At 43.1% G+C, this 27135-nt stretch overlaps 1 long non-coding RNA gene across 3 annotated transcripts in view; it reads right to left on the bottom strand.

Annotated features, from left to right (window-relative positions):
* The window catches only part of LOC109451629 (uncharacterized), a 397673-nt gene that overhangs the window by 64478 nt on the left and 306060 nt on the right, over window positions 1-27135 (bottom strand). For all 3 annotated transcript variants that reach the window (XR_012489525.1, XR_012489526.1, XR_002137999.2), the window contains 2 exons: window positions 22411-22486; window positions 18791-18925 (listed from right to left, as the gene is read on the bottom strand). This is a non-coding gene — a long non-coding RNA (uncharacterized LOC109451629). The remainder of the gene's footprint in view (window positions 1-18790; window positions 18926-22410; window positions 22487-27135) is intronic.

Genomic DNA, 27135 nt, shown 5'->3' with positions numbered 1-27135 from the left:
GATTTTGATGAACCAAAGGGCAGAACTGTCAGCCAAGGTAAGGTGGGACCAGGAAGAGTAGGGATGACCGATTCTTCCCCACTCCGTCCCACACGGCCCACAGGAAACCTTAGCCTGGGGCTGCTCTTCTTATGACTAAGGAGCACCACAGCCCATCTCCTCGGGAATTACAGAAGGAGCTTACATCAGTTGTTCAGATGGACCAAAGCTATGCACCGTGTTAAGGAACTAGGGCCTCAAAGATGGATAAGACCATCTAGTTAGGGATACAAATTCACACTTAGCTGTCTCTTCATTTCTTCAACAAATATTTATGGAGTACCAACTATATGATAGACACCGTTTTAGGAGCTGGGAATATAGTGATAACAATGACGTGTATTTTTAGTAATAGTAATTTGTAGTAATAGTAAGAGCAATAGTAATAGCTTCTATACCTAGAAATGATGGAGAATACTTGTTGGCCAGAAAAAAACATATAAACAAACAAACAAAATACACACATTTACTATGCACTCAATCTGTCACTGATTTTCTCTGACTTCTATGCTATCCTCAAAGCATACCTAAAACTTCAGCAGAGAAGTGAACAGCACTTTGTATGCTCATGGCTACTAGCATCCATCCACATCAACGTGTTATAATGTCTGTGTTTCTCCAAGTAAGTCTCCAATAGTTCAGCAGCTGTATTCAGACAGCGGAAATCTGTGTATTCCCAGGCGGGTGCTATCTAGTCTCTGTATTAACATGGTTCCAAGGCAGTTCTCATTAGTGAGTAAGAAAGAGGGAGAGAGAGACAACCAATATGGAAGGTGGGGCAAGGCAATTGAGGCAGAAGAGTGTGTACTACTTGATGAATTTTGGGGTATTCAGAAGCCTCTATGACTTTTGAGAAACTTCACCAAAATCTAGTCTTCAGAGATATGCAATATACTGATTTTCTTTTGCAAGATATCTACAAAGGTCAAGACACTCTCCAAGTTCATAAGAGAAGGGACACTTCCGCCCTGCTGGTGGCCTGACAATGCTTGTGAGGAACTAACCCGCAGCCGTCAAAGATGAACTCCAGCAAGTGCTTCCACACCAGCAGGACGACTATAAGGTGATGAACTTCATTCTCTTCTGCTTTTGTGGCTTCTGAGAGTGGATCTCTATTTGTATAGAGCCAATGAATGGTAAATATCAAGTCCTTGACTTTCTCAGACCTGTGAGACTGGTATAGAAAAATAAAGGGGCTCTCCATAGGTTTATTCTCTTTTCTTAAGGTGACCTCTCCTCTCTGTTTAGAGTTATACTGCTGAGTGTACAGAGAAGTAATAAAACACAGCAGAGTACAGGACAAGGTTAAGATGTCACATTTCTACATTGGGATATATCATGAAATGATTCTAAGAGATTCAGAATCAGCCTCACATTGCAGACCCGAATCCCTTGTTCTTCTCCTCTGCTTAAATTATTGCCCTAGCATTTTGTAAATCAACTCCATCTTTCCTAGGAATCTAAACAGTATTGCCGTTGAGACAGCAGTCTCCAGCATCCAACTGTTTCCATTGAAATCCCAGCTGAACAGTTTCCTGAGTGTGTGATCTTGGTGAAATCACTTTACCTTAGTAAGCCTCAGTTTCTTCATCTGTAAAATGAAAATCAATAATAATGTCTATCTGATAAGGTTGCTTTAGGAATTAAATGGGAATGAGCTTTAAAGCTCTTAGCACAGTGCCTAGCAACTAGTAAACATTGAGACAAGTTTGCTGCTATTTAGATACGTACACATGCACACACAGCTCCATCCCATGGGGGAGAAGCTCAAGAAGTTTGATCAAGAACTTCACTAATACACATGCACACACATATGTATGTATGGATGTATGTATGTGTGCATATGTGTACATGAGGACTTACACACATACATTTTAAAACTCAAGCACTTGTCTTCACCCCTACCCAGCACAACAGGTAACACATGCCTACCCTGTGATGCACACGACCTTTCCTCACCATGGTGGACCCAGCATCGCATGGCCCTTGAGTGAGTTAAACCACAAGGACCTGAGCCAAGGGAAGAAGCCAGCTGACATGGGAAGCAGCAGGTCTGTGCATTTCTCGTCTGCTTCTAAATCTCTGTGAGTCTTTTGCCTGCTGGATTGTCACTCATTTCATCTAATGTATACAATTTCCCTCTACCTTGGGCATTGATTTCTCTCTTCCATGTCATGGTGTCTCCTTTAAGGAGAGCACACACGCTCTTGATTCCCCTGTCCATTCCTGGCACCCATTCACACTCTCCTAGTAGCGATTCTCCACAGTGGGGTTTGTCACTACTGGGTCCCCCGCCAGATGGAGCCCAGGGGGCTCTCAGCTTTGCCCCTGCTCTTCTCTCCTCCACGTTTCCTCTGCTTCCTGCCTCCATGATCTTCTTCCCACCGCATCCCAGGCTCGGCCCCACATGCACATCTGTCATCAACTTCTCTGGTCTCCCAGTGGGTCTGTCTTTTCTCAGTAAACTTGGGGCTCATTATAAAATTAGCATTCCCTAAACCCACAAGCATGCACACCCAGGCGGACACACCCATATCCACACACACGCAGAACCTGACAGGCGAGGACAACTAGGTAGAGCATACACATACCAATAAAGAATCACAAATTACAAACTTTTTTTTTTTTTCATTTCATGCTGTGGGATCAGCATATAAGTGAGGCCAATTCAGAAAGCGGTGATGTTAATATTTCTTTGGATCACAGACCCCTTTAAGAATGTTATGAAAGTTCGGAACCCTCATCTCCAGGAAAAGGCGTGTCTGCACAACACTCTGCTTATAATTTCCCATGTGTCTTGAGACCCCACACGTATAGTCTCTGCTATAAAGGGATGAATTGGGTGCTGTAGTAAATAAGGAGATAAATACATAAATAAACATTCATGCATACTTACATACACACCTACACAAACGGTACCCGGTATTGAGTCCCTACTAGGTGCCTAGAACTTCACATGCAGTGTCTCTGGTTTTCTCAGTGCCCCTGCAAGTTAGATATTATGGTTCCCATTTTGCAAATGAAGAAACTAAGGCTCAGAGAAATGAAACAATTTAGCTCAAAGCCATCCATCTGGTAAATAATCGTGGGATTTGGTTTCAGGCATCACCCTTCCCTCTGCTCCAGTCTGCCCTCTGGTCTTTGGACCTCATAACGGGCTCCGGGTTGGCACTAGCAATTGTCCACTTTATACTGCGTAGCATCACCGTGAGGTCCCCGAGCATTTACAGCAATGATTCAAAGTACAAGCCATGGTTTAATGCCAAGAGGATGACAAGAATTAGCTGCAGATGGTTCTACACTAGCTGTAGTCATCAGCTCTAACATGCTACTCAGATCCGAGTTGTATAGCTGTCTTCGGAGTATCCTAGACAATGCAATTCCCAGGCACGGAAACCTCCACAGAATTTACGTAGAAACAGCCCTGCGCAGGTCTTGGTTTGAGGTTTCCATAGACTTGTTTCATGCAGTGCTTGATTTTCGATGTCTATTGTCTTTCCGTAAAAGACCACGCACAAGAGTAGCCGGATGTACCTTTGAAGCTGTCATCATGTCAGCATTCTGACATGTAATGACCATACAATTTGCCTTCCAATGCTAACTGCTTCTACCGCAGGAAGGAAATGTACACAGTGGGAAAATATGTTGCCCTTTGCTTTGTTTCCGTTCCTTTCCTTCTTGGGGAGAGTTATTCATGTGTGTCTTGAACACGACAAGAAATAGTACGCGCTACTACCAGGATGTTCTCGGAAACATTATTTCAAGCTTTTATTCTCAGAGTTGGATTCCACTGTAATTCTCACATGGCAGGAGTAAACTATTAATAGGATTCCAACTTTTTTTTTTCTAATAGACCCCGGAGAAGTCTCCTTTGCCATGTGAGTGAAGGGTAGATTGGATCTTGACATGACACATTGCTTTAGTTTCCAAAACAGTAACTTTACTAAATAAATCATTTCAGCACTTGATTGTTATTTATACATGCAAATCTGGTTTTCATTTGTTGGACCCGGACAGGAGGAGAGCTAATAATCTCATCAAAAGCTGAATATTTTCCATTTTGGAAATGGCACCGAGTTCATAATCACATAACCTGAACTTGGCCATGGGTGGGTACACCCCACATCTCCCTAATATGTCCCACGGACACATAGCGCTGCACTAGGAGAACTCTGGGGGAGTTTGCAAGTCTGAGTCTCAACTCAGGCCAACGAATCCTTGGCCTTCCTCTTAGCACATGCTATCTGTTTCCAGTGTGATGTAGTGAGAGGAAGAATGTGGGAAAAGGTAAGAACAAAAATGGATAGTTTAAAATCTTAGACATTTAAGTAGTGAGTATGAGCTTCAAAAATAAATGAAAGGAACTGAACTTTTAAACTGGGTCTCTCCCTAGTAAGAAATCTGATGATATCTAGAAGAACTTCTAAGTTTATAAGCAGGGAGAACTCTAAGAAGATAGATCTACCTCTAATAGTCCCCACACTAGTCTGAAAGTCCACCAGCAACTTCTTTCTTTAAGCACTGACCTCTCTTTTGTGATTCTCTTTTCACTAAAAGAGATAAACAGCAAGGTCCACACACCTTTGGTGGCAGGGTGGGTTCTCTGTTCTCTGCATTCCCTTATCCTCCTTTCCCTTCTTTTGGTGAGAATGAGCTCTTCTAACGTCATAATGCCGTAGTTGTGTTATGAGGGAGCAAAAGAGAAGCTCACGAGTTTATTGGTGCCCAGTTGTTGCTCTGATGCTCTGAGCATTCAGAGCAAAAGAGCCTTGTTAGCTCAAAGAAGAAAGAAGCTGATCTGAAATGGAACTGTCCGTTTGACAAGGGATACTGGGAGGTGGCTGGGAACCTGGGAGAGTGCAAAAGGACAGGGGAGTGAGGGAGATCAAAGGAAAACACTGAGGGGCCATGAAGGGCAACTTGAGAGAAGAGGAAAGATACCTTTGGATTCCAAGCATATCTGTAAACCGTGGTAAGTAATACTGTACTTTTCCTGTTGGCGGACCCAGCCTACATGCCCTCCTGCTGTTATGGGGTGGGTGTGACAACACCCTGTATTCTTTATTCGAACAGCATTCCTTATTATATGATGAGGCTTTTCTTTCCAGGCAGCTCTCACCTCACAGGCTGAAAGTTCAAAAAAGAGAAACGAAGGAGAAAGGGGCCATCGGGTGGGGTATGAAGGAAGCAGATATTTGTTGTCTAAACGAAACTTTGGCTCGTCTCTGTTGGCTGGCCCCATTTGGAAATTTGAACAAAGATCCTCCTTTTGCAGAAAAGAAAGGTATTTCTCTCCTCCTGGAGGAGTCCATGGTGAGCTGATTCCAGGCTTGTGGAGCAACTTTCCGCCCTTAGAAAATCCATCAGACATCAGACTGTAACTAGCTCCCAGGTGTTCACAAAGCTTCTAGAATTGTGAGGAGATGGCTACATGGCGCCAGTATGGAGAGCTTTGGGTTTTCACAGGCAACTGAAGAGGGCAGGGTAACTTTTGTGTCACCAAAGATAGGGGATACTTGGGGGCCCTTTTTGGCAGAGAGAATTGGGGCTTCAGAGCGGTGTCCTCTCATCTTCTTTGCTTGTGTGGTCTTTTGCTGCTTGATTTTGTATTGCTACTTGCAGTTTAATTTGTTGCAGTTCTAAGAGGATTATGCTTTTAGTACCATCCTTATGATGATTAATGTGTACTAATTGTTTTACCTTTGAATTGGGACTCTTTGGAGCTGTCTAGGCAAAATCTCCCCTTTGTAGGAGGCAGGGCTGATGAGCGGGAGTCCCGGGGGACCTCCACTCTGCTTCAGGTTGATGTAAGAAGAGAGATTAAAGAAAGTGCAGGGAGAAGCTTCCTTTTTGATTGTGCCCCAATGGAAATTGTGTTGTCCCACACATTGTATTAACTATTCTGGTGGCTTAAAAAATAGAATCAGTCTGAGCAGTTAAAGAGGCCTTAATGAGAACCTTTACTGCTATGGGGCTTGCTTTTGTAATATTATAGGAAGCAAGGATGTGAATTGTCACTAATTTTCATCTCTGTTGCCTGGCTCAGCCAAAAGACTGGTGGCCTAATGAGCGATGTAAATCAAATCTCCTTCTGTCCACTGATTCTCAGGTGGGTGCGGACCATGGAAGCATAAGAAGGAGAAAACTAGAGTGATGACAGTGGGAAACTAATGCAGCCTGGGATGTCCCTTGGTGAGGATAAACCCAGAGATCTCTTTCTTCCGAGCTTTTGTTCAAGCCTCATGCCCCCACGGCCATTAAGTGGCAAATAGCCTTCTGAATTTTTAGAAGGCATATTTAAATTCACTTCAAATATCTGTAAGTCTCATTGCCCCCCATATGTTCACAGGAACTGCTATGATTGAAGAAAAGGAAGAAAAGAAGGAAGAAAAGCAGAAAAGGAGAGAGAGAGGAAGAAAGGCAAAGCTGAGCACTTTTGAATTCCATACGGTTCTCTTTGAACAGCATAATTACAATTTTAGTTGTCAGATAGGGTGACTGACATATTCCAGCCAGTTGCTTCTGAAGCTGGCAGCATATCAGGAATACCCGGGGAACTCTATGGAAAGTATAGGTCCCTGGGTCCCCAAACCCATCTCCTACCCCCATTTCCCATTATAGGTATAGTGTAGGGCACAGGAATTTTTAATTTATTTTTATTTTTTAAAGGGCACTAGGTGATTTCTGTTAGACAGTCCAAGACCAGCAGTGGATAACCAGGGGAGAGGGTGAAGCATCTTTAAATCCATTCAGCTCAAGAGTGAGTTCTGAGACCTGCTGCCATGTGCCTGGTTGGGCTTGAGAGAAGACAGAAAAGAAGCAGAAATATGAGTTTACATGGTCTTCTTGCATGTCTCTCTTCCCAATCAAGGAAAAATATTTCTAAAACTTTCCCATGGAAATCCTCAGTGTGGAAGAAGCAAAGAATATCTAAGATGGGTTTGTGTTTCTCTTAATATAGATGTTTGAATTGTGAAAACAATGTCATTCACAAGATGAAACTAGACACATTACTGATTGATTTTCTAGGAAAGTTAGGGGCCTGTGAACTTAGTATGCCAAAAAATACACAAAAGCACATTTGACAGTAGATAGAGGCCAGAAACGAGGTTGGCCAGCTTGTTGCAGTTTTCCTGAGATGACTTCTGTTCTAAAATAGAAAACTGGGACTGTCCTGGTTTTAAAACTGGAAGTCTTGTATCCCAGACAGCCGCTTAGTCCCAGGTAATTCAGGGCCGTTTGTCACCCTACATGAGACCGTCCAGCTCAACATGATTAAAAAAAAAAAAACCGGCAAAAAAAAAGTGGATCATTTCTGCTCACACCACCAGCCAATTGACACCAACAATTGTCTATGTTGACCTTTTGCCTAGAGTGGCTGGCTATTGTTTGCATGCTGCTGATGGATCCGTGCAGAAAAAATGGTCAAGTACCTTGGGACAAACACACTGGACAGTGTCAGAACCCCTGGGTCAGAGTTCTGATGTTGCCTCTTTTTGCTGCATAATCTCAAGCACCATCCTCAGGCTTAAATTCCATCTTCTGACAAACCAGTGATACAAACGTGTAAGCACAGACGTTCAAATTTATAATGTTTAAAGCTCCACACAAGTGGTTAAATGAATACAGATCCTGAAGCCAGCACCACAGTCGAAGGAGAAGGCTTTCACTGGGATAGATTACTGGAACGTTCAGAAGAAGCACCGTTGGTGAGGTGAACAGGTCAGGACAGCAGACCCAGGTCTTAAACAATTAGCTATGTTTCTTTCGTCAAGCACATTCCTGAAGCGGACAACCTCCTTCATGTACAAACTCCCAATTTTAATCACGTGGCTCTGCGCTCCGTCTGAGGGGATCACTCACAGTCGGGCTAAGCTAGCCCTGGGCTCCCTCGTATGCTTTCTTAGAGATTGGTTATAGGTACGAGTCATGTGATCCAGAGCCAATGAAACACAGGAGCAGACTTCCCCTTGGTCCAAATTTATCCTGCCTAATCAGAGAAACAGTAGCCCACGTAGAAAGCCTTCTTTCCCTCTCCTCTTTCCTTCCTGCTTTGGACACCGTTGTGTGAGGATGTAATGACGACGGTGGCCACCATCTTAAACGAGGAAGACAGATAAAAGCTGAGAATCAAAAACTGAGAGGTAGAAAACAATCTGGGCCCTTGATAACATGGTTAAGTAGCTGGACCTGCCCACCTCTGGATTTATTGCTAAGTGAGATAATAAATATCCTAACCCTTAAAGCACAGCTACACAAAGTGTCAATTGTAGAATGGTGTCATTCCATGGACTGTTTGTTATTGGTCCATGTGAAGGACAGAAACAGAGAATGTTTATATACTTTCACAATAGTTTGATGGAGTCATTTTATGTCTACTGAATCTAATAATAAAAAAATATATAAACATATGTTCAAATTTTGTTAATAATTTTCTTGCATTTTACAGAAGTATCAATTCACGATATGCTAATAATTAGAGGAAACGTTAGCTGGTTCTTTCTCAGATAGCTTGAGAAGCATTGCTTGAAACCAGGTTTCAACAAACTATGAACCCAGGGTCAAATCTAGCCCCATGTCTGTTTTTATAAATAAAGTTTTATTGGCACACAGCCATACCTTTTGGTTGGGTATTATCTATGGATGCATTCATTCTACAGTGGTTAGGTGATCCTGACTGAGACCTTATGGCCTGAGGTGTTGAAAGTATTTATTAACTACCTTTTCGCAGAAAAAGTCTGCAGATCCTTGCTTTTACGATCCTTACTTACATATCCTCTTCGTTGCAGTTGACGTCATGCTAACTTAGATAGAGTTAATTAACTTCTCTAGATGTCACTGTGCTCATCTATAAAATGGGACAGATGTCACACTGGCTTGTTGAGCATACTGAGTAAGCTAATATATATGAGCTTCTCAGGAAAGCATAGAACATGAAAGTTCTCTCCTCGCGTTGCCCTGCCACCACCCTCTGATTAAGCAGCTACTGCGCCAAAGGCCAAGAACTGCTATTTACAAGCCATGGGCGGTAGTAACTCTCGATATTGCATTATTGCTCTCCACTGTCAGTTGAGAAAACGTCATCATCATCTAGGAGGTTTGACCCCGTGGTTGAGAGGAACACATGACCAAGAACCAATGACTAGGTTTTAAGGATAAACTGCAAGCCTTTTTTAATATTGCCTGGTTCAAAGTTGTGAGGACCTGACATAATAAAACACCTTCTCAGCAGAGAGGAAAATGGGTTGAGAGCTCCATTTTTACTTTTTAATATTTAATGGAGGTTGATTTCCTATGTTCTCGTGTGCTGTATTTCAAGGCGGCACATTCTTGAACTCTGACTGGTAACAGGAAACTAATGCGAATTTTTTTTTCTTTTTCTTTTTAGGAAAGCTAACAGTGATTTCAGAAGTGTGTGTTTGTTATCAGATTTAGGGCACTTGTCACATTTTGGCCTGAAGGCAAGCCAAGGGAGGGTTTGAAAAAATATCCAAGAAACGTCTTCATTCCTTTCTCCCTTCTAATTAAAATGCAGTTCGTCTTACAGATTCCAGAGCTTTTTGGATTTGCGGTTGCAAGCATGAGGTCATTTTTCCTGCCTATATGACCACAGTGAATTTTTAAAGTCTTTAGTGTTTGGTAACAACAGACAAATAACTGTGGAAACCTGAGAGCTGAGCTCAAGTTCTTTCCAGAATGTTCCCATTATTCCTCAGCATGGGGTAAAAATGAGTCCACCTCACTGGGCTAGTGCCAGGATCCTGGATGTCCTACACTGTGAGACTAAAGTGTGAGCCCCCCATCTCCCCAAAGAGGTCAGCCAACTAGGTGACAAAGAGGTGAGGAGCATGGCTCTGGGATCCCTTGGGCTTGAGTCTGCATTCTGGTTCTGTCAACTTCGCGAAAGACAGAGCAAGTTAGTGATTTAACCTCTCTTCGTTTCTTCTTCCTTCTCTATACAAAAAGTAGTCCCCTACGGTAGTTGTGAAGATCAAATAATAAATGCGAAATGCTTAGCACAGTCTCTTGGATGCAGAAAACTGCAGTAAACATATCTGGCTCCCCTTTCCTTTATGGCTAGCTGTCCATTCCTTCTATCAAAACTCAGCCCAAGAAACTCAGGGGAAGCTGGTCCTATCCCCCAAGTTCAGAGATGGTTCTGGTTTGACTAAGTGGTCATTGTAACCGGATACCAGTGATTGGATCAAAACCCCAGACTCCTGAAAAACAGCCAATCAGTGCATGCTATTATTCTCGGGGAAAGCACATGACCCATGTCAGTTCAATAAGAATGGTGGAAAGAGACGTTTTTTCCTTGCTCACTGTGAGCAAGGAAGCATGTAACTTCAGCTATTGCTGGCAGTCATCTTGTGTCCAAGAGGGAAACCAGTCTTAGGAGAAAGCTGAGACACAGAGTAGGCCAGAACCAAGAAAATAATAGAGAAATAGAGCTGGGTCCCTGATTGCATCACTGCTACTACCCCTCCTTTCTTTGGATTTCCTGTTATATGAGATAGTAGAGTTTCGTATCATTGACACTGGTTTGAGTCAGGTTTTGGTTACATGCAGTAAAATCATCTAACTGATAAGAACTTGGTAAATACTGGCTATTATCTCTCAGACTGTACCCAGTAAAGTACCCTGCTTTGGATCTCAAGAAACATGGGAAAGAGATTAGGGAATAATACAAGTTTATCACATCTATTTATTGAGCAACTAATTTAAGCTTGGCATTTTACAGGCATACATTATCTCTCTAAATCCTACCAATAGCTTTATGAAATTGGTATTATTACTATTAGTAAACCGAGGCACAGAGAGATGAAGTGATGTCTCCTAGATTTAACAGCAAACCTGTGGCACAGCCAAGATTCATATCTGAGTCTGTCTGGATCCATAGTCTGTGCCACAACACCTCTCCTGCTCCCTCATATGCTGCCTCCCTCCCTCTCCAGGACCCTGGTTTCAAAATCAGCCCCTCTTCACCAGAACTACTCTAAATCTACATAACGGATGGGGAGGGAGAAATGGCAGGCTGGCCTCTCTAACACCAGGCGAGCACTGATTGCCTTACTAAGCGTGGGGTAATACAGAGGAGCCTTTGCATTAAAACAAAGTGAAATAAAACCAAAAACCTTGGGAGATGTTCATAAAATTCTCCACCACATCAGATAAATGAGGACATGTATTCAAGTCCTCCTGTGGCCGCTCTCAGGCTCCACGTGACCTCTCTGCGTGGTCACCCACAACCCCACATGTCCCAGACTCCACTACACCAAGCCCGTCTGCCCAGCCCTATGGCAGTCCTCCCTGTGGTCACTCTCTCTGGCTGGTCAGCTTAGTCTCAAGGCCCACCTGAGCCAATCCGGGTCCAGATAAAGGATCTCTGAGGTATTTGTCTGTAACAATGCTTGTCTTTAAGAAAAACTGCCTAATGTATTAAAGTATGTACTACATTTCCTAAAAAGTCAGGTACACATTCAGGGCCATGGTAAGGATTGGTCTGCTTTCCTTCAATGAATGAAGACTATTTACATTTATAGATCATAGAAGATAAATGTATCACATTTGTCTAGAAGATAGCTTTGTATCTCGGATTGTGTGCTGAGTGCCCCCAGTGCCTCGTGGATGTTTTTACGTGGCACAGTGACATGATGTTACTGACACTATTGCACAGTAAGAAAGATGCTTCCTTTTCGATTCTTTTTAAAATCAATCAACAGAATCGAGGAAAAGTCCCAGTTTGGTGTTAGCATATCTTTTCATTCTAACTCCTGCTAGTCTCTCGTTTTATATAACGGAGAGGAGGCCACAAGCTAAGAAGTCTAGCAGACCACGGTGATTGTCAAGTGTGTAGTGGCACTGTTGTGCGATCATTCTATTTATTTTATGTATCATTTCAATTGATGGCAGGTCATCCTGACGTTCCACTTACAGTGGTGACTGAATGTTCCATTTATAAATAACTTCATTTAAGAAAAAGAGGACAATGTTTTAAAAAGAACATTATATAAACTTGTCTATGAATGTCACATGAGTGTGGCAAAAATCATTAGGGCTGCATAATAGTGAATTTTGTGTCGACTTGACTGGGCCACAGGGTACCCAGACGGTTGGTCGGACATTACTCTAGCTGTGTCTGTGAGGGCATTTCTGGATGAGATTAACATTTGAATTGGTGGATTTAGCAAAGCAGATTGCCCTTCCTAATGTGGGTGGGCCACATGCAATCAGTTGAAGACCTGAAGAGAACAAAAGGCTGAGTAAGAGGGAATTCCTCTTGCCTGACTGTTTGAGCTGGGACATTGATCTTTCCTAGCTGTAGGATTCAGACTGTAACATTAACTCTTCCTGGGTCTTAAGCCTGCCAGCTTTCAGACTGGAGTTTACACCATTGGCTCTCCTGCATCTCCAGTTTGCCAACTGCAGATCTCAGAACTTCTCAGCCCCTGTATTTTCATGAGCCAACTCCTGATAATTATATATATTTATATTCTGTTTTTTTGGAGAATCTTGACACTCATCCATGTCAGGAATGACTGAAACTTGGGATACACTGACAACAGAAATGTATTGTGCTTTGTACCAACCCGCCAGAAATAGGACCGCCTTGAATTGTGTTTCTTTTTTCTTTTGCCAGTTGTGGGAAGAAACTGCAAGGAGCGATTATGCATTAGATAACGATTTTTTGAGAACCTAATCAACACAATTTACTTGTAAGAGGCAGTTGGTTCTCCATTAAATGGTACTTTTGAGAACAGGATTCAGGTCCCCACTACTCTTGGTCCTTAGAGGACCCTGCCTACCTCCTCACGTTCATCCCTGTAGCTCCCCATACTCTTGCCAGATTGGGGGGCTAGTTCCTCAGTACGTCTCACCCCTTCTGGCTTTAGGCCTTTGCACACATTGGTCTGTCTCTCTGGAATGTCCCTCTCCCCTCCTACCACTTCCCTATTCTGTTCACTAAGTCAGTCATTGGTTTTAATGTCTTAAATGTCGCTTTTCTTAGAGACGCCTTGGCTGACCCCTAGACCAGGTGAGCATTCCCCCAGGACACCTCACTCTTCTCCCTGGACTCTTTCTTCACAACTGGAATCAAATAACAATTTAGGTGTGGATTTGTCGAATGTCTGTCTCCCCTGCTGGATTGTAAATTTGTGAAAGCGGGGACTTGCCTCATGGTTGGTTCTCCATAAATATTTTTGTAAATGACTGAGTCATGACCCATCACAGAGAGTTATGTAGGCACCAGGGATCTAAAAAATATTTAAGTGACCAAATGAAAAGAACAGAACCATTTCCACTCTTAGCAGATTGAAGTCAGGTACCTCTGACTACCAGCCATAACAAGTGGGCAAAATTATTGGTGCATCAAGGAAATCAAATGACCCAGGCATGCAAACCTGGCCCTCCAAATTTATTGCTTATAAAAACAAAAGATCGGGAACATTGGCTGAAGCCAGATGTTCTGTGGGCTGGAGCTCATTGTCCTAACTGCATATTCCCACAACTAGAACTGTGTGTATTTGAGATGCTAGGACATAAGATCCAACCCTGAAAATATTTTGAAATCATGTTGTTCAATTACTTAATCCTTGTTATGTTATTGAATAGAACACTCTCTTATATACACTATTATAAAAACATTATGCCTGAGTCTCGAGTTCTGGAATATCCAATTACAATAGCTTTTTTCCACATTTGTATTCTCTTTATTTTATTTAATTGCCTTAACATTTTCAGCAGATTTATTGTATATGACAGTGAGCAACCTGAGCCTGTGTAAGAGCTAGCCAGGCTATTTCCTGCTCCCCACCCACCACTCCCTAATATTGCTCTGTCCTCCTTTGAAAATCTTTGTTAGCCTACCCCTGTTCCCTGCAATGAGTGTGGACTGTCAGAACGGCACCAGGTTAAAAAAAACTGCCCATTGGTGGACTCCATCCCTCCACCTCTGAACTGACCTGAGCTGTGCTGATACCAATTTGTCATCCCAACCTAAATCATTCTGTAACGTGTGGCATGTACAAAATGATCTCCTTTGCCAGGATATCCCATCAAGGAATAATTAGTGAACAGACATTGAGTGTTAGCTTTAAGAGTATGCGTCTGTGTCTGGATGTGTAACAGGATGACTCTGGTTTAGCGTGTGTGTGTGTGTGTGTGTGTGTGTGTGTGTGTGTGTGTGTGTGTGTTCGTTTCCTGGTTTCCTGCTCCATTTCTCTTATGCAACTGGTACCTTGAAGCCATGTGGGATAAAGAACCTTGATTAAGAAGTGAGACTTAATGAGTCATCTGCAGCTCCCAGGTCTCATCATAGACAGCCTGCCGAAGGTAGGAGAAGAAATGACCATATCGAAGGCGTAAGGGAGTAAAGTGGCAAAGCGATCTGGGTAAAATGAGGACACACGGATCATCAGGGGTCCAGTGCTGTATGCCGTACGCCTGTCCACACTCCTTCCCCCTCACCCATTTTGACTGGTCACGTGCTCGGAAGTTCTACCCAAGATGCAAATCGCTAATAAAAACTCTCACCATTTATTGAGTGCTTTCTATATGACAAACAACAAACCCAGTGCTTCGTGGGTATTGTTTCATTGAATTCTCCCAAGAACCATATGAGAAAAACATTATTACTATTTTCATTTTACTGATTTGGAAACCGAGACCCAACAAGAATTTCAGAATGGACACCAAAGTCGTTTTGACACTAGAGTCAAGGCACTTCTCCTTGTGTCATAGGGAACACTTACTTATGTTCTATTCTCATTTATGATACTGCATTTCTGCAATGACTCTGAGGTTGGTCTGTCCATCCCCCATTGGGTGCCAACAGCCTTTCTGAGAAACTTTTCAATGTGCGCAGTTGTTTTGAGAAGAAAATATATCGATAGAGACACTTAGTAGTTCCTTTTGGGGAAGAAACAATGGAGTCATCAAATGCTAAATGGAAACGCTTGTGTTAACAGGCAAGGGCATGTAGCTGTTGCCTCTTTTCAAGGGAGAAGGGACTTGAAGAGCTACGTGGGCAGGGAGCTTCCTGCTGGAGGCTAAATTGGCAGCCTCCCTGAAAGGATGCCAGAAGTGTCACCTTGTTTCTAGCCAAGGGAATCGATTTTAATACTAATGGAGATTTGAACTGGACCTTGAACAGTTTAGAAAAGGTCCCCTCTCTGGTCGGGAAACCATGGACTTGGTGTTCAAGAGTCTGAGATATGCTCGACGGTTGTGTGACATGTGCCTTCTCTGTTCCACTAGCCTGTCACCATGCTTCTTCTCAGTATCTCTTCTCTCTCCACTCTTGCACGTGAAGCACCATCCTTTATAGAGACTGCTTTTACAGCTGAAATTACCAAAGTGGCCTATTATGTTTATCAAGACAGGGGAAAAAATATAAAAAGGCTGTAGTTTGTCCCAGCTGTCTGAAGAAGAACTCTCCTGCAAATGGTAAGTACGGAGCCAAGCCTTCTGTTTCTCTCCTCTTAAAAAATGAAGTGCATGTAGGCACAGCCTTCACGATGTGATTTGAGAAAAAAGTGGTGCTTGGCAGGACAAAAGGACAGAGCATTCCAGAACACTGAGATTTCCATATAACTGCATTCTGAGGTTGCATTTCAAAGCCCCTGCCATGTGTGCTCCTTTCTCACAGCTAAGGGTATGGGAGGGTGGGGGGAAGGGGACAATAATCCTGAGAAAAGGTTTTTCAGAGATGAATTCACACCAAACAGGAAAGGGGTTGGAAAAAGGAAAAGGGAGGCTGGATTCTACTGACAACGGCTAATTGTTGTGACTAATTCAGTTTTGAGGAGGTAGAACTCTGTGGAGTGTTTGAGTGCCAACACGGTTCCTGTTTTAATTAGTGGCACCACAGGGAGAAGATGGGCTTATAATTGAGTAGTTTGCGGATCGGTCAACTTCAACCCATAATCAGACGTGCTGAGAAGTGGACATTAACGGGAGCTCTGACCAGCAGGAAGTCTGCCCCGTTAGCATGGCTGGTGTCAGAGCGGGTCGTTGCCTTTTCTCTATACTCTTTCTGGAAAAGGATGCCAAACACAATATTTTCGAGACTCTCTCACTTGTTCTCCATTTACCTACCTTTGTGCTCCCATTTTGCTTAGCAAGGCATGCTAACGTAAGTCAGTTGATTGACACGTCCCCTATTCAACGTTCCCTCTGAGCTGTAATGCTGGACATTTGTTTTTGGGTTCTCTTCACCAAGCCAACACCACCATGACTGTCGCAATATCCAAGCTCCTTCCTTCCACAAGTGCACTTTAATTTTTGTCTTGTGAAATTACTTCTTTCTCACTCTGGAATCTGGGTGAGACTCTAAGTTAAGGGATACGACACCCCCCCCCCCTTCTTTCCCTCTCCTGTCCACCAACTCTCCCACTCCAAGAGAGAACTGCGTTCATGATCCAAATTAGGCCATTGAGACTCTTTTTTCCCAAGACTTTGATTCTTGAGAGAAATGACCGAAAAGAAAAATAGCTGAAGCTAAATATTCTGGTAGCAAACTATGACCAGACGGCTCATTTTTTTTTTGTTGCTACCCCAACCCCTAACTTGTCAGATTCCTATCCTGATTCTTAAGCCCTTCCCCAAATCCATGAGCCCTCCACTCTCGTATGTGACACTCTTTTCTGATTAAATTAAGCAGAGTTTCTGTTGCCTGCAATTGAGTAACCCCAAATAAGAGGGTACCCAAGAGAAAGCACCCTAATGCATAGCTTGATGTTCATTCTCCACCTTCCTTTGCTTGCTCTCAGTAGGAAAAAACTGCAGGAGGAAAGGAAATCATACTTGTGGTACATGAGAGGATAAATAAATAAATGAGAAAACATGAAGCATCACTGCTAATGAGTCTGGGTTGAGGGCCTGGCGTGACCATCTTCATCCAGATGTTCTCGTGGGAGTTACTCGGAAGCCGCCTTCCCATGGGATGCTCACTGAAGTTTGGAACATGAGAGCGATTTGTCTGGCTGCTCTTCCTGCTCCATTTTCTGTCAGGGGCCCCCACACTCACTCTTGCCCTCCACCATTTCGGGTTGACGGCTGATACACACATAAACGTCACACAGCATCTAGCGCACGAGGGAGAAAGGCTACCTACCCTGTATTTGGCGGCCACATTTGGGGCATGGTTTGTATTAGCTAGCCTGAAAGAAGGCCAGTCTTGGCACGCCCTCAAATGGGTGTGTGGTGCATGTGTGTGTACTCTGTTGCCAAGCTACCCTGGGAACAACACATCCTTGCTGCACTCGTCTCCTGCCCAGGGTGTCCCTGGTGCCTTTGTTAGGGGAAAATACCTGCCTGGCCTTGTGGACACTAATGTTTTCTTACCTATATGTACAAACAGGCCCTGGTCCTCAGTGTTAGTCAAGGGTATGGAAGTCCCGAAACATGCTAAGAATGTTATAGCTGAAAATGCTACAATTCCCATCCTGTGCATTCCAAACTGTGTGTTCAGAATTCTAAGGAGGGAGCTGAAGCACTTCCCTCGTTGACTAGGATTTTTACCTCTTACCAGTTATAAACATAAACGTGTGAAAAAAATGTACACAAAGAGGGAGTTCAGCATAGCTCGACGGGGCCGGGGTAGGAAATCCGCACAATCAGGTCAGCTTAAACTGGACCAGTTTGTCCAACGCACTTTCACAACCACATCAATTCAGGGCTTTCACGGGTTTGATTTTCTTTCAGCCCAATCCACTAAGGAGTTGCTCATGAGTTCTGTGGATTTTCTGCACAATTACAGATTATCGCCATGGCAACAACAGAACCATGTGACAACTTTGCTACCTCAGAGACCAGGAACAGCCACTTACAGGAACCTCACATCATCTCGTAATGGGACTCTGTGCCGTTGGCCTCTCACATTGTTTTAAGGCTAATCACTGCTTTTTCACAGATGTAGTTTTCCCGCCCCGCCCCCCCCCCCCCCACTCTATTTTCATGATCTTTTTGAAACCGTTTGGATTTGCTCTAAAGCAGTTCCACATTTGCCTGTGTTTATTTGGTCATAAAAAAGTATTATTTGAGGGCTTGGCGGAAGGAGAAAGAGGGGTACAATTTGATGAGTGGAGACAGATGGGAGGCAACAGGCAGAGGACAAATGACTTTGCCAGCAGATGGTTTTCTTGCCACCATGTCACTGAGTTGAAACCCATGAGAGCACTGAGCTTCTGGGTCAGCCATGCACAAAGCCAACTTGGGAACAAATAAAACTTGCTCTCTTTCAAATGAGTTCAACTCTTATGTCCATTCTGCAGGCACAATGAGAACTGGGGCCATTGGTAATTAAGTTAAAGATGTGATTGAAAAGGGGGACCAGGTAGTATTTTCTCTCTGGCAAAACAATCAATTTATTTTTCAGAAACTTGTGCACATAGCCAAACCTCAGGCTCTTTCTGCCAAACATCCACCCCCCCACCCCACCGTTAATTTTTTAACCTCTGGGCATTTCAAGGAAAATTGAATCCACATGTTTTTGGATTCATTTGCAAATGCAGTTTGTTCAGAGCTGTTTGATGACCAGTATGCCCTTTGAGTGTTTTTATGAGCTTAAACTTATTTTCCCCCAAGCCTCTTGCTTCTGAACCAGGAAGTGGCATTTGGAATTAGAGGCAGAATTCAGAACTGATCATTTTCTAAAGCCTTTGCCAGTTTCTCACGTCTCTTTTTGATCCCTGGTAAAGCTAAGAAAAGGTTTTCACAGAGCGCATAAGAATAATTGAGAGTAACTTACTGTTTTTACAACTGAAAAGCAGATCTGATATGGATGCAATCCAATTCCTGGATCACATGGCTTCCCCATCTTTCTTTATTACAGATGACATTTGTATGGAAGCAGATGCTTTCTTTCCCAGGGACATGTCTCCACCTGCGACATAATTCCCTGATTGAAATAATGCTTCAGAGGCAGAGTTGGAAGTTTAGATTCAGCCCTCCCTCGAGACCAAATTGCAGAAAACAATCTTTGTTTATCATAAGTGAATCATATTTGCAAAGTAAAAGGGGCCCCTTTACTACAGACCCCTGCAAATTGGGAATGGTGTGGGTATTCTTTTCTAACTCAGTCACATGACCCAAAGTAAATGTCCAGGAAGGTAGAAGTATTTTATGTATGTGTTACAGTTATTATGAAAAAAAACAAAAAACAAAACAAAACCTTAATAATAAGGAAGAAGAGTAATTCTTGATGAGCAGAACAGGGAAAATATCCCTAAGCCTGAAATGTTTCTTAGTTCTCAGGTTCCTTTGAGGATGTTCGAATGGCTTCTACTTATAATCCAGGACACTTCCATTAATAGAGAATTAGTCTGAGGAGTTCTCTGGATAAACACTGGTGAGCAAGTAACATTCTTCCAGGAAGCTCGTTTAATACGCTGTCTATTTTTTCTTCCTTCTTTATTTCCTTTCACCAGACTTATGATCCCAGAGAAAGTCGCATTAAATTCACATGCCCTATTTTTAACTTTCATCTGCACTTCCCTTTTTTTCCCCCCCTTTAAGCATGAGAATCAAGCAAATAACGACCCTTTGTATTGTTTCCAATGGAAGGTCACAGGCTCAGGGAATTTACTTAAGTTCCCGGGAGAAGTCAGCCCATAAAAGACTCGTGTGGATGGCCTTCAGACTGTGCCATTTTGGCCGTCAGTTTGGCTAAATATTTTCACTCCCATTCTACTGACAAAAGCAACCGATGTACGGATAGAACAATTGCTTTGGTTTTTGTAAAGAATCTGCCTGTAAATTCATAGCTTCCTTTTATCCTTGGCCTGCCCCTGACAACAGGGTTAAATGAATGGTAGAGACCACTGGCCTTTCTGAGGTCAGCCATGGCTTATAAAAGAGAGCATCGATAAACCCGGTATCAGATTGCTCTTTAATAACTTTTAAATACTGAATTTTTTCCCCCGGACCATGTTCCTTAGAGTTTAATTCCTTAGAGAGAAGAGAAAAAGGAGTAAGCTTGTTTGAAGCTTGTAACTACAGCAGGGGCCTCCAACTCCAGTGTACACAGGGGCCAGGTGGATAATCTAAGTGACCGAGGGGACCCTCCGGGAATGCGTTGAACTGGAGGTCACCACCTGTCCTTTCTCCGATGGACAGTCACTGCTCAACTCGAGTCGATTTTTGGCATACTGGGCAACAGGCCCAGGGAAGACAGATATATTTTTTTTCTTTTTAAATGAGAAGTCATACATTTATGTTTTAGATGAAATCTCCTGATTTTAAAATATTGGCGCTGTCTTCAAAACTATAAAACGGTATGGCAGATGGAAGACACTAGGCGTCTTCTCCTCTAGCTGCGAAACAAGCTCGATGGAGCAGCCAGATGAGTGGAAATGTAGTCAAAGGATGATTTCCTGGCCACTTTTAAAACTCCTAGTCTCAGTGCTCAACTGTGATATAAGGCTGTGAGTCAGAGGAAACTGGCTGTGCTCAACATACGGGGAGAAGAATGGGAAATGGGTTGGAGGAAAGAGCAGGCTATAACCAGCATCCTTCCGTGACTTCCATCCTAACTTGGACAATGCATTCATGTATTCAGTTGATTATATTTATTGAGTAACTTCCATGTATCAGCACCATACAGGACATTACATATGTGGCGAACAAGTTACTCATTGCTGCCATCTTCACAGAGCAATGTCTGTGGGGGCCACACATTCATCAAACTATCGCACAAATGAATGTAAACTGTCCAGTGCAATCCGTTTTCCAAAGGAGAAGTGTGGGGTATGAAAATATGTAATTAGAGAATTTGAACTATCAGGGTGGTGGAGAAAGGAAATACGGCTGACTTTGATGGCCATAGTAGGAGTTACCCAGGCCCGGGAAGCGGAACCAGCTGTTCAGGCAGAGAGAACAGCCCTTGCAAAGACCCTGTGGCAGGAGGGAACAGGATGCACACAAGAGACTGAGAGGCGAGTACGGCTGGGACGCAGAGAGAACTGAGGAGGTGCGGAAGTGGGCAGGGGCCAGACCCAGCAGAGCCACTGGGTTGTGCTAAGGAGTTGTGACTGCTCCTAGACCCAGGCAAGCGCGACTGACTGATTTCTAGGCAGAGGAGAACAAGATCCGGTGCACATTTTGAAAAGGTCATTTTGGCTGCAGGGTAGAGAGTGGCTTGGGGAAAGCACAGGCAGGGACCCGAATTAGGAAGACATTGCGTTGATCCAGGAGAGCTGGCGGCAGCTTGGATTAGGGTGGTGAGTGGAGTTATGGAGAGACGTGAATGAACCTGAGAGAGAGTTAGCAAGCATAAATGCGAGGCCTTGGCAGTGCCCGTGAGGGTTAGTTTTCTATGCCAACTTTGCTAGGCTATAGGCCCGAGGGACATAACCAAGCACTAACCTAGGTGTTGTGAAGGTGTTTTGTAGATGTGGTTAACATCTGTCGTCAGTTGATCTTAAGTAAAGGAGAGAATGAGGGAGGGCCTCATCCAATCAGTTGGATGCCTTAAGAGGAAAAACTGAGATTTCCCAGAAGAGAAAGAAAGTCTGCCTTAAGACTGTACTATCAACTCCTGCCTGAGTTTCCAGTCTGGGGGCCTTCCCTACAGATTTCAGACTTGTCAGCCCCACCATCATGCCAGCCAATTCCTGGCTCTACTTCGCTAGACAATCCTGACTGATACAGTGTCTCTTAGAGACGCTCCACACCATTGCTGAGATATTCTCGTTCCTTCCAGAAAAAGATGCAAAATTACATCAAATCCATGGCGTGCTCATGCACACGTACTTTTGCAATATGAATAATAGTAGAACAAGGAAACATTTCTTTAGAGGAAGCCCAGGAGTTTGACTGTGGACAGAGGGAAAAACCTAACCCTTTAGGAAGATATTTGGATAGGATGAAAAATCTTACAAAAATAGGAAAAAAGTTTTCCTTTGACAATTAGGTCCTTTCATTCCAAAGCTTTCTGGGTCCTTAAAAAAGAAATGCACATGTTGGTAAAAGGAAATGGTGTTTTATAAGGATAACCACGTGAGCCTCAGATGGGCGGAGCCCGGCACTGACTATACAGAAGGTGCCAAACAATGTATACACATGTTAAGAAAGGAAAACTGTATTAAAATTGTAATACTCAATATACACCGATAACAAAAGTTGAATACAAGTCACGTTTGACTTCTGCAATTACAAGAGGTGCTCAGAGTGGTTACCATCAGCGTCCAGACTCTTCTGATTACGGCAAACTACTGCTTGAGCAACGGTGACAAAAGTGTCCACTTGTATACATTTGTTTGGCACCCCCATTAGTGAGCTGAGTTTTTGCAGGTCCTGGAGAGAGGGAGTTCTTAGGGCTGGATGAAGCTGAGGTCCTGGGTGAGAAAGGCTAAGGAAGCTGATACTCACCACCAAGCCAATTGGTCCAGAGGAGAAGCAATAAATCGGTGACCTCCAGTTTCCATTGCTGTGAGCCCTTTCACCCCTAGAGACAAACACAAAAAAATAAATAAATTCCCCAAATAGAACTGGCTTTAAAAATAAAAAAGGAAAAGCTTTCTCTGCTTCTTCTGCCTTCCCTTCCCCCGTCACCCTTCCCTTCTGAGGCTCAGGCTCTGATCCAGGCCTCCTCAGGAGAGAGGTGAGTTTGCAGCCTGCATGAGAAGGCGAGGTTGGAACGGGTTCGGTGATTGGTGTGGAATCTCAATTCTTCAGCGCTCCGGCTCAGTATCCCTTCCAACATGGTGCCTGGTGACTCTCTTGCTTGATCACTGTATCCTGGTAATACAGCAGGTCATTCGGGGGGGCGGGGGGTAGGGGGAAAATAAAAACAGGGTGAGTTGAATGTTGAAGCCACTCCTTCAGTGTCAAGGGAGGGAGGAGCAGGGGACTGATGCATACGACTTAGCCTGTGTTTGCTAGATGGTTTTCCCCTTGTTGATCAATAAATAGACCCGAGATCAGAGAGACAGAAGACATCATCCAGAATCTGAATTCCCCTGAGGTCTATCCAACAGATGGGAAAGGCTGCTGGGTCCCTTAATACAGTACACAAGAGAGCAGGCAAGTCAATTAAATTCAGTGTCTCAGTTTCTCCCGCTGCAAAAATAAAAAATAAAATAAAAAAGGAATGATACTTTACATGCATTGAGACCACAGGAAGCAATAGAATGAAAAGGTAGGAAGTGAGTTCAGCTCAATTATGTGGACACCCAGCTGATGGAGGAATCCTGATTCCCTCCCCTCTGACCACTGGCCACCGGGATGCTCCTTCTGAGAGGCTCATTGGTGCAGGGAGAGAGAAGGCACTTACTCCAGAGCTCATCCATCCTACCATTGTACAGCTCTGGGTTATGCAAACTTATTTCCTCCATAGAGCCAGAATCTCTCTCCTCTAAGCTCCACTGAGGAGGGAGGAAGCACACTTGGTGGTACTCAGATCCAACATGGTTTATTACAAGAGTGGCCAATCTACTGGGCATCATCGTCTATTATCAAAAGCCCTGCCTGCTCATATAGCTCGCCAAGAAAAAATCCATCAAGTATAACCTTACAGAGAGCTCTGTGTGTGTGTGTGTGTGTGTGTGTGTGTGTGTGCTATAAACACATACATAAACTATCTCAGGAGCAAAGTGAAAGCATATAATCAGCTGGCAGAAATGGCCCAACTTAAACAGGGCATTAAATGGTATTAGCAGACCAGTTCCAGAAATGATCAGAAATTCCTAGTCGAATCACAGATTGATATCAAAGACCCAGAGATACCTCAAGGCCAGCATCTCTGGAGAGGATGGGAGCTGATTGGAACTGAGGCTCTATCTCTTCCCTGTGCATTGGAGTGAACACTTTAAATCTCCAAAGATTGAACTATAAAGAGAAATTAGTTTATTAATAATTCACAGACTTCAAGGGAAAAAAATGTCAAAAGCATATGCTCAGGAACAAAGCTGATGTTATTTTTCCTGTTTAGAACAGAGCTATGTGCAGAGAAGTTGAAGTGCCAGGCTCAAAAATTGAATTTGGTCTTTTTTTCCCCTTGTCTTCATGTTTTTAAAGAAATGTTTCTAATAAAATATATGTGAGCATTTAGTCTGATTTTCCTTTGCATACTTCAAGTTTTTCAAATCCTATGAGATTTGTGGGGAGTGTCAAACGCAGAATACTTTATCCAATACTTTAATAGGTTGAGATATTTTCATGGTGAAGTTATTAGCCAAGCATGCTTAATTGGAGTTTGTGATTTCAAGGTAATATACTCAAAAATGGGTGGGAGAGAAAAAAAGTTAATAAAAATCTGGATTTAAAACAATTCAACCAAATCCATTCGATGAACAAGTCACTCTCCAAGAGAAACCTCTCATGAATATGGGAATAAGGATGCATTTTTCTAGAAGTCGACTAGACTGAGATGTCCTTGAAGACAAGAATTCTTCCTCAGTTCTCTTGGCATCCAGGATTCAGTCATGAGCCAACTACTGAACTACCTCAGTTTCCCCAACAGGCTGACATAAAGAAACACAGACGGGAACAAGAATAAGCAGATCTCACCACTTCCCGGACAGGTTGGTATCATGCACAGAACATCCTTCACTGCCTCAAAAGAAAAGCTATGTGCTGGCAGAGGTGTGTGTGTTTTCTACATCCCACCCTCTCATGCCCCTCTAAGACGTTGCTCCTGTGATTACCACTCTCTCTTTTGCAGAGTTTCTCCCTCGGATGGATCATTGCCATCAGCTCTGAAACCATCGCTCACCTTAATAAAATCCTCGACCTCAATACTCTGACATCTACAGTAAACTTTCTTGGTTTCCCTGTAAAACAAACCTCATTTTTAAAAAGTGTCCTATATTGCTATTTTATTTCCTAACATCTCGTCCTCTCTTAAACCCATTCTAATCAAGGTTCTTCTCTCTACTACTCTACTGAAACAAATAATTTGTCGTTATCTGAGATGATGTTACACATGTATGTTTTGATTTAATTTTCCATGTTTCTTTTTGACATGTAATCTCCATGAAAAGGACTAAGGACTGAACCAGGACTGAATGTTATTGTTCATTCATGTATCCCCAGCGCAGAGCTGACACATGGGTTCTCAAAAAGTATTGGTTGTAGGAACGTGTTCTAGTCTATGGAACTCATGTGCAATCTCAGTGACAGCCCTTTGATGGATAAACAGTATGTTAATACATACAATAACTGCCAGACAAATTTCTCTTTGAACAGTCACCTGTGAGCATGACTGCTGGGGAAATCTTCCTCTTTGGGAGAAGAGATTGGGGCTCCAAACCTGCTCAGGGATAGTACAGGTATGTTGTAGGCACTAAATAAATGTTGAATTGACATCCTCGCAGCATATGACAACTACTCAAAATACTGCATTACGGCATTTTTTTTTGCTAAGTAGTATAATTTTGGTGCAAAGGGAACACATCTTGAACCTTAGCTCAATGGCTCTAAACATACAGCAAACTGAAGGAACAGCCCCAGGCTTTGTACTTGACGATGACGATGGTGAGGTTGCTGCCTGTTCTCAGCATGGAAATGCTTCTTTGGACCATCAGATTAGCCATTCCTCTTTTGTGATAACAATCCAATTTTAACTCCTTATCTGCTCACTTTAGCTCAGAGATGGCAAATAAAATATACTGCATGTGCCAAATCGAATTGAGTCACTCATCAAATATTTAATTCAATAAATATTTGTTGCATACCTACAAGTAAAAGGCACTGTTTTAGATGCTGGGAATAAAACAGTGAACAAAACAGACAAAAGTTCTGCCCTAGTGGAGTTTACAGTCTAATGGTGGTTGCTGGGTTAGCAGTAAAGATTCTGTGATCTATTAGTGATGTCTGCTCTGGGTGCAGAGAGGGCTGTGGCCACACCAATGCTAGCCCAGGATTTGCTATTCTGGTTTTAGGTTTTGTTTATAATGTCCACTTAGCTTTCTAGCTCAAGCTGTCTGTCTCTAACAATGACTTAATCCCCACTATAGGCTCAGCCATACTTCAGGCTATAAGTCTAAAAGTGATTACTAATTAGAAGAAACTTAAGGACACCTATGTCAGTAGCTTTTCTTCAAGTCAGTATTTACTGCTAAGCTCAGCTTAACACTTTACTTGGTCCCGGTAGCTATTTTCTGGTTTAATTCTTTGTGATTAGAGCATGGCCTTATCGCTCAAGGTTTTCTATCTTTTCACCTACCTCTTAGCTCCTATCTTGGTTCTCCTATTTATCTACTTATTAATTTATCCATGCAAGAAATATTTACTCACAAGTTACTTCATGCCAGCTACTGTTCTAGGCATCCAGAAGGCAGAGCTGAGCACAACAGATACACTCCCTGATCTCAAGGGAATTTATATTCTAGAAGCAAGATAGAAATAAACAGTCGAATGTGTAAGATAATTCCAGATAACGTGTGTGGCTGGGGTAATAATAGGATAATCTAGGTAGATGGACTAGGGGAGCACAGTTCTAGGAGGTGATGTGAAAGACAAAACCTGAAGAATGAAAAGGAAACACAGGAAAACACAGGAAATAAGACATCTGGTATGGTGTGTCCAAATGTCCTGAGGTAAAACCCAACTTGGCCTGTTCCCAAATCATTATGGCTGGAGTACAATGAATGACGGAAGGGTAGTGAGAAATGGGGGAGAAAAGCAGGCATGAGCCAGGTCAGGGAAGCTTCTAGAATATGGTTAGATTGGGTTCGCCTACCTGGAATTCTTGCTTATTTCCTACTCGCAGACTTTCCAGGTACCACCATCAGCCATCTCCCAAAGAATGTACTCAATGGCACCTGGGATCAGACATGGCCAGTGACAACCGAGCCCAGGACCAAGGCCTCTCATTGTTCTCCTACATCCTTTGGAGTCTGGTCTAGAGCCTGCATCATGCATGCTCCGGTCTAACCCATTTCCAAGTAAACACTGGTGCAGCTTCCAGTGCTCAAAGCTGCCCTTGCACCTTACTCGTATCAAGTTCCCAGATTTTGCCAGATTAAAATCATAAGCTAGAAAGGGAAAGGGTTGCCTAAAGAGCATTTGGTTCTAACAATCACCCGAGGCACTTTGTGACAAAGCAGCCCCAGTTATGAAGTGGTCCCAAAGTACCGACCCCAGGAGCAGTGC

The sequence above is a fragment of the Rhinolophus sinicus genome, linkage group LG10 (genome assembly GCF_036562045.2).
Source record: "Rhinolophus sinicus isolate RSC01 linkage group LG10, ASM3656204v1, whole genome shotgun sequence".
Classification (NCBI taxonomy): domain Eukaryota; kingdom Metazoa; phylum Chordata; class Mammalia; order Chiroptera; family Rhinolophidae; genus Rhinolophus; species Rhinolophus sinicus.
The sequence above is the reverse complement of the archived record's forward strand: the minus strand, read 5'-3'. Positions and strand labels throughout refer to the sequence as shown.